The sequence below is a fragment of the Dendropsophus ebraccatus genome, chromosome 10 (genome assembly GCF_027789765.1).
Source record: "Dendropsophus ebraccatus isolate aDenEbr1 chromosome 10, aDenEbr1.pat, whole genome shotgun sequence".
In the NCBI taxonomy this organism is placed as follows: domain Eukaryota; kingdom Metazoa; phylum Chordata; class Amphibia; order Anura; family Hylidae; genus Dendropsophus; species Dendropsophus ebraccatus.
This window is the reverse complement of record NC_091463.1, coordinates 75,814,407-75,822,818: the sequence shown is the minus strand read 5'-3', so window position 1 is coordinate 75,822,818 and position 8,412 is coordinate 75,814,407.

The window sequence follows — 8,412 nt, the reverse complement described above, 5'->3', positions numbered from 1 at the left end:
TACCACTATTGTTTTAATAAAAAATAATTTGTATGTGATTTGCAAATATTCACGAACTTCGCAAAACAAATTTCAGAGTGATTCGCTAATCTCTAATCTTTAACATGATGTTATCATTCAGACTGGGTGTAGGCAGCGGAAATGCCAGCATTAATAGTGTCACAACAGCGCCTGATCTTTGGAAGTTAGTCGGCTTCTATTTAAACCAGAGGTGAACACAGTTGATTGTAAACGGAGATGACTTTTGCAAATGTCCAGAAGCTTATCGATCAAATGATACTGCTGATGTTAATGCAATTTTTCTGTACCAAGTAAACACTGTGGATGAGAGTCCAGTGTTTTTTTGTTTTTTCTTGTACTCACTTTGCCACTGGTGATGGTCACAGTTGAGTGTGGTCTTATTCCAAGCAGTTTATGCACAGAGCTGTTCATATAATTCTCAGCTGTGTACACCTGGATATGTGCAAATGTTTTTGGAGCTTGTGAAGAACACAAAGGTCGGAATCTCCACAGCTTAAGATTGTTACTAATGATATAATAGATTGCTCTTTACTATGTAAACATGTTTTGGTTACTTTTTTAGGTGTGTCAAATGTTCAATCCGTATGAATCCAACAGTGGTAAATACACAGTACAGTTAAGTTAATCCCTTAACCCCTGTACGAACTGCTCAGGGGCCGCACTATGAAGTGAGCTCAGGAGCTGAGCTGCTATCAGCAACCAGGCCCTCACCCTCAACGGTGGGCCGCCGCGTTTAAGTGTAAGTGACAGGAGCATCTCCTGTTACCGATCGGGACCCCCGCAGTTCTTCACTCTTCTGATAGCAGATAACACTGCAGATAACACTGATCCCTGCTATGCTATGGCATAACAGGAATCAATGTTAGCAATCCAATGTGTGCATGTGAAAGTCCTATAGGGGGACTAAAAAAATTGTGTAAAAAACATATTATATGTTGTAACGTGCGTAATCGTTCGCTCTATTGAAATAAAACAATATTATTCCCGCACGGTAAACAGCGTGAACAAAAAGCGCTAAACCCCCCCCCCCCAAGATTGCAGATTTTTTATTCCATTTTTTATATAAAAAATTAATAAAAGTGCCCGTGGAGCACTTACAGTGTATTCTCTAAGGGGAGTGAAAGGAAAGTAATACCATCTATACCTACATCATTATTAAACTCAAGGTTGTACTGTCTTTATAAGTACAATGAAAATTGGAAGGCTAACCTTTAGTCTGTTGCTGACACATATCCTGTACATTTACAGTATCTGGCTATGTTCACACTACGTAAAAGTACGGCCGTTGTTGCTAATGGCAACAACGGCCGTACTTTTACCGCGGTGGAACAATGCCTGTTATTCTATGGGATCCTGGCCGGAGCGTACACACATCGTGTGCGCTCCGCCCGGGTTCCCATACGCCGCCGCAAACAACTCAGTGAATTCCGGCCACAGAAAGCCCTGTCAGTTCACACAGTGAAGCAAGCGGCTTGCTTCACTGTGGGCTATGGGAAGCTCTGATGCGGGGGTGTGCTGATGCGCCCGCATCAGAGCTCTGCGGCCGAAAGATCATCCCGCCGGTCCTTAAGTACCGGCCGAGATGATCCGGCCAGAGACCGGCCGTTCCGTGACCCGGCTGGGGTCACGGAACGGCCGGTCTCATACGCAGTGTGAACATAGCCTCTTTCTGTACTCCTTAAGGTACCTAGTGTTGGATCAAGTGGTCAACCATTATTAGAGATGAGCGAAGCGGCCGAGGTTCATGCTAGACATCAACAAATATTACTTTATATGAATTTAAACTTTGGGGAAAATCATCCCTGTATATAGGGGTCACAAGGAATATATCATTTTACAGTTGGTGACCACCATCCAGGGACATTTGTCACTTCTGAGGATGTGAAACTGGACATAATGGGTAGAGATGAGCGAACCGGACGAGGTTCGGGTTCGTATGAACCTGAACTGTCGGCTTCTGATTCCCGCTGTCTGCAGCCTCCGTGGAGAGGGTGGATACAGCCTATGGCTGTATCACAGTTTTCTAGGTGGTCCTCTGGCTGTATCCACCCTCTCCACGGAGCGGGCAGACAGCGGGAATAAGAAACCGACAGTTCAGGTTCATACGAACCCGAACCTCGGCCGGTTCGCTCATCTCTTCCCATTATGTCCAGTTTCACATCCTCAGAAGTGACAAATGTCCCTGGATGGTGGTCACCAACTGTAAAATGATATATTCCTTGTGACCCCTATATACAGGGATGATTTCCCCCAAAGTTTAAATTCATATAAAGTAATATTTGTTGATGCCTAGCATGAATCATAGGAACTAAACCTTTTACTTTATAAAATTAGCTGAACCTGCTGATAATCTGTATTGATACTGGCAGAACTCCATGACTGATAGCACACTGCACGCCACTCAGGTGACCTAGTGAGCCAATAACAGCCAAAACAAACAGCTGGTCATGCTCCTCTAATAAAGTACTGGCTTCTCACCATCATTTCCTAATAAGTCTTTTAGAATGTTATAAATCAGCATCGGGACTCAAAGTTCCACATTATAAACTCCCATGGTCCCTCCTATAAACTCTGCTGACACTGGATTGCGTGACTAAGGCTACAATCAACTCTGGTCACCCGGGGAGCTCAGCCAAGAAAGAAGCTGGTGATAAGCAAACTACAAGTGCATACATATCTCAGTGAGATAAGGGAGATGACATTAAAATACTTTCCAATAGGAAAATGAAATTAAGGGGTACCTTCTGCAGAACCCTTATGTTTTGGTTGGGGAGGGCAATTTGTATTATGCATCAAATACAGCTGGTTGATTTCCCTAAGAACCATGTAATGTTCCATTTTCCCTGTGGTGGTGCTGCAGGAAAATTTAACAGATTACGAGAGCAGGTTAAGAGAGAGAAAAAACAAATTGTAGTAAGTTAATAATTCTTTTAAAGTGATGTACCATCAGGTACATCGCTTTGGGTTCTTACCTTAACGAATCTGCGCCGACATGGGGATGCCGGTGGCGCGGTCCTTTTCCCGTGCACGGCACTGATCTATTCTCAAGCACCAGCCTGGCATGAAGCATTGGGGGCAGGCCCACCGTGCAACAAGCCTAGATTAGTAAATGCTTATGTGAAGCATATATCTGCCCAGAACAGCTTTTCATTTCCTTTCCCCTCGCAGAATGCATCTGCAAATGAACAAGTTAAAGGGGTACTCCGGTGAGGGCGGGGTTATGGATGGCGGAGGTCACTTACCTCCCCGGTTGGAGCGCCGGGTTCCAGATCACGGCGCCCGTTACCCCCGTCCCGCGGCCGCTTCCTGGTCTGAGCTGCCACACGAGATGTGACGTCTCAAGGCAGCTCAGACATTAATCGGCTGAGGCGGGACTCCGCTACGCAAAACAGGAGTCCGTGGAGCCTCAGTTGCGAGTCTCAAAACACGGGATAGCCAGATATCTCTAGCCTGTTGCCACGGGGTGCCTCCACAATAGGGAGAGCACCACACCACCCTGATAAATAGCCCCTCAAGTCCCACTCGGTTGCGAGTATTGGAACATAAATAGGGAAACACCAGGGTGGCCCCTTTATGTCAATGTCTAACTCAAGGTGCGAGTATTGCGATCATGACAAGGGCTTGCCAAGGCAGGCTTCCATCCACAGACAGCCGTTTCGTGGTATTTGCCCCTCATCAGTGTGGAGTAGGATTCTGGCTAGTTGGGGCAATAGCAAATCGACCAACAAAACACAGTTATCACTGAGCTCAAGGAGAACAGTGAAAAAAATTCCAATGAAGTACTCAATCAAGAGTCTCCACTGATGCCCCCAAAAATTTAAATATGCAAAACAGGAGTCCGTGGAGAATCAGTTGCGAGTCTCAAAACACGGGATAGCCAGATATCTCTAGCATGTTGCCACGGGGTGCCTCCACGATAGGGAGAGCACCACACCACCCTGATAAATAGCCCCTCAAGTCCCAGTATTGGAACATAAATAGGGAAACACCAGGGTGGCCACTTGAGTTAGACATTGACATAAAGGGGCCACCCTGGTGTTTCTCTATTTATGTTCCAATACTCGCAACCTAATGGGACTTGAGGGGCTATTTATCAGGGTGGTGTGGTGCTCTCCCCATCATGGAGGCACCCCGTGGCAACATGCTAGAGATATCTGGCTATCCCGTGTTTTGAGACTCGCAACTGAGGCTCCACGGACTCCTGTTTTGCATATTTTAAATTTTTGGGGGCATCAGTGGAGACTCGCAACTGAGTACTTCATTGGAGTTTTTTTTACTGTTCTCCTTGAGTTCAGTGATAACTGTGTTTTGTTGGGACTCCGCTACGGCCACCGAATGGCTGAGCTGCCATGAAACGTCACCTCTCGTGCGGCAGCTCAGACCAGGAAGCGGACGGGGGTAGGGGGCAGCGCGATCAGGGACCCGGTACCATATCTGAAAAATACCAGGCCGGAGTACCCCTTTAGGCTCTTTTACAGGGGCCGATTATTGGCCAGAAACATTGCTAGAAACACTTGTATGGCCGATAATGTAGGCTTGTAAAAGCAACAGAGATGGGCAGCCTACAGCAATACATTTAAACGGCCGCACAAACAATACAGTGATCATTCATACAGCCCAGCCACTTAATTCAATATGCTTTCTAAAGGCACTGCAAAGGAGCGCCAGTTACATCCTTGCACGGTCCCATATTGGGCCATGTAAAGGGACACTCAGAATCGTTGGCTAAAAAACCTGCCTATTAGATATAGTGCAGCCAGTGAGGTAGTGAAGTAGTGATGAGTAGGGGAAGAGAAAGTGCTGGACAGGGCACTGTGGGCAGCTGGGGAGGGTGAGTATTACATATTTTTATTTCCACCCTGTCCCCACCCATGCATCTAAAATGTTATGAATCCAGATTATGTTCTTTTTAAATACATGAATAATAATAATAATAATAATAATAATAATAATAATAATTATTATTATTATTATTATTATTATTATTATTATTATTATTATTAATGGTATCTTGATGGGATCTGATCATTTCCATGATAAAATCTTTGAGCTTTTGAACAACCGAAATAGCTTATGATCCAGGGAGGATTTTCATCAAATGTGGATACATATTGAGCAGCTGAAACAACAAGATAGTGAAATGAATATTTACTTGTATGATGGGACTGGGTGGAAAGGTAATGGATTAGGGTTAGTCATTGTAACCAATCATGTCTCAGCAAAGCTGTTTTTTGTATCTGTAAGTAACATTTGCTCCAAAGGGCCTTGAAAATAAAAAGTGCACAACAAAACAAATGAGGGGGAAAAAAACTTAGTGGATGCAATAAAATTTACATATAGAAAGCACAACAGAAACCACCGGAAACCGATAAACTTTCTTTAGAAAGGACATATCGGCTTAATGACATGACTAGAAAACAACCTGCATCTCAATCCAAATAAAAATCTATGTTAGAAATAATAATAATATAAAAATGTGCCCATGAAAAAGCTTCATTTTGTAATGCAGGATCTGTTAAAAAGTTGGAACCCCTTTGATATAGAATATTGCTTATCATTAATGAAGCCAAAACCTAAAATAAAAAAAAAAAGATAATGAGTAATAAAACTTAAAGGGAAAAACTTAAGCCTTCCAGTACTTATCAGCTGCTGCATGCCCTTCTTTCCATCCTGACACAGTTCTCTCTGCCACCTCTATCCCAGAAAGGAACTGTCCACAACAGTAGCAAATCCCCATAGAAAAACCTGTCCTACTTTGGACAGTTCCTGTCATGGACAGAAGTGGCAGCAGACAGCACCTTATCAAAAAAGAAATAATACACCCCTTCCTGCATGGCATATACCAGCAAATATATACAGGAAAGCTTCATTTAAAAATACATATTTTCTGGCATATAAGACGACTTTTTAACCCTGAAAAATCTTCTTAGAAGTCGGGGGTCATCTTATACACCGGATATGGTCCCCCCTGTACGGTGGGGGGGCTCAAAAATGGCCCGATCCCCACCGCATGGGCGACCACTATGAGAAAAACAAACATTTAACTCACCTAGGGCCCGTTCCCGACCCCCCACGTCTCCTATACCATTCCCGGCGCAGGCAGCGTACCTGCACCGGAGACGGAGATTGCCAAACCTCTCCCGGACAGCCCAGCGTCTCATCATAGAGGCTTGGAGAAGCTCGGCTGCCTTGAGAGATTTAGGAGAATGAGAGAGGCTTCTGGCTTCTCTCTCACTCTCCCGGCAGGCAGTTAACCCCTGCCTGACTGCAGCAGGGCTGCAGTCAGGCAGGGGTTAACAATTTTTGGTGTACTGTATAAGGCAAACCCCTGACAATCAGGGGTCGTCTTATACGCCCAGTCGCCTTATACGCCAAAAAAATACGGTAGTTTATAAATCTGTATAACCTTCTGACAACAGCTAATTTAAATTTTTTCTCCGTGGAGCCCCTTTAAGGAGGAGCATAAAGATACTAACTGATATTTTTTTTGTTGTTGATTCTATAATTTTCTGTTCACTTATATTTGCTGCCAGGATTTTCTGATTTGCAAGGGAACTTTATATCCCCCCATGATCACTTAGCCATAAAAAATATGATGTTGCCGGGGCTACTATATGATTTGCCCATAGCAATCAATTACAGCTCAGCTTTTATTTCTCAAATTTCTCCTGTAAAATGAAAGCTGAGCTGTGATTTGTTGCTGTGAGCAAACCAGTGTTTTCCTATGTCTCACCCTTATGTTGCTCCTATGTACTTCACACGCTGTAACTGTGCGGCTGTATTTTTTATGCGGCTGTAAATGTGCGGGTGAAACTCCGGCCGTGGGAAAAAATAGACATGCGGCTCAAAACATACGGTCATTTACTTGGAAATCTGGTTCAACTAAAAATAACAAATAAAATCTTAAGAAAGTGATGGAAACACCTCTGGATGCATCTGGGAAAGCAGGGAAACAGTTTACATGAATCGCTATTACCGGGGTTTGCGATCCTCTGCACTATAGCCGATGTCTCTCATGGTTAATATATTGAATTAATAAAACACATTTTCTTTGTAATAAAGTCCCTTTTATTGTTCAATAATTAAATGTAAACGATTCCATCATTTTGCAATTAAATATACTGTTAAAATAAATATATATATAAATAAATGTATATTTATATATATATTTATTTTTTGACAGTATATTTAATTGCACAATGATGGATTCGTTAGAATTAAATTATTGACCAACGAAACTGAATTTATTTAAACGAAAATTTGTTTTCTTAATTAAATATTAATTAGTACAGGAAGCTCCATAAGCCGTTAATTCATATGCCGGCAATAGAGCATTCTGTACTAATCATCACTTAACTTTAATGAAAACATCAAATGTTTCTTCTAATTATGTTATGACAATAGCATTATTAGAAGAAACATTTAGAATTATATGTGCGCTCAGCTGATTGGCTGTTCGGCTGAGCGCACATATAATGAGCCGGTCCGCAGTACAGTGACTTCATTGTGCTGCGGACCAGCGAAGAGGACACATCGGGGTGAGTATAGAGCTCTCCCCACCCCCTCCCCAGCACTGCACCCCTCCCAGCAAGGAAGGGGGGGTCACTTAACCCCTTCCTTGCTGGGATGGGTGCAGTCTGACATCAGTCTGGCCCCCAGGGGGTTAAGGGGGATGCAATACATCCTCCCTTAACCCCTTGGGGGTCAGACTGTAAGCAGCGATCTGTAAAGATGCTGCATACTGTAAGGAGCACAACACCGCTCACAATGATGGGTGTTGTGCTCCTGTTTGTGTGTTTTTGTGTGTTTCTCCCTTTTTGTTTTTCAGATATCGGTATCCTGGGGATTACGTCGGATTCTATGGACTACGTCGATGACCAGCGTTTTTTTAATGTTTTTTTTAATAAAATGGTCAATGAGGGGTGTGGGGGTGTTTTTATTTGAATAAAAAAATTTGTAAACTTGTGTCTTGTCTTTATTTCTTTACTTTATAGACTTAGTAGTGGAAGCCGTCTAATAGACGGAATCCATTACTAAGTCGGGGCCTAGTGTTAGCCGGTATAAAATGGCTAACACTAACCCCCTATTATTACCCCAGTACCCAATGCCACCAGGGGTACTGGGAAGAGCCGGGTGCCAGTGGTCCCGGAGCGTCAAAATTGGCGCTCCTGGACCGGGCGGCAGCAGGCTGGTAAGATTTAGGCTGGGGAGGGCCTAAACCAATGGCTCTTCCCACCCTGGTGTTACCAGGCTGCTGTCGTTTGGTTTTTAACCCGGCTGGTTATAAAAATAGGGGGGACCCTATGCGTTTTTTTTTAATTATTTATTTATTTAAAAAAAAAAACGCATAGGGTCCCCCCTATTTTTAGAACCAGCCGGGTTAAAAACCAA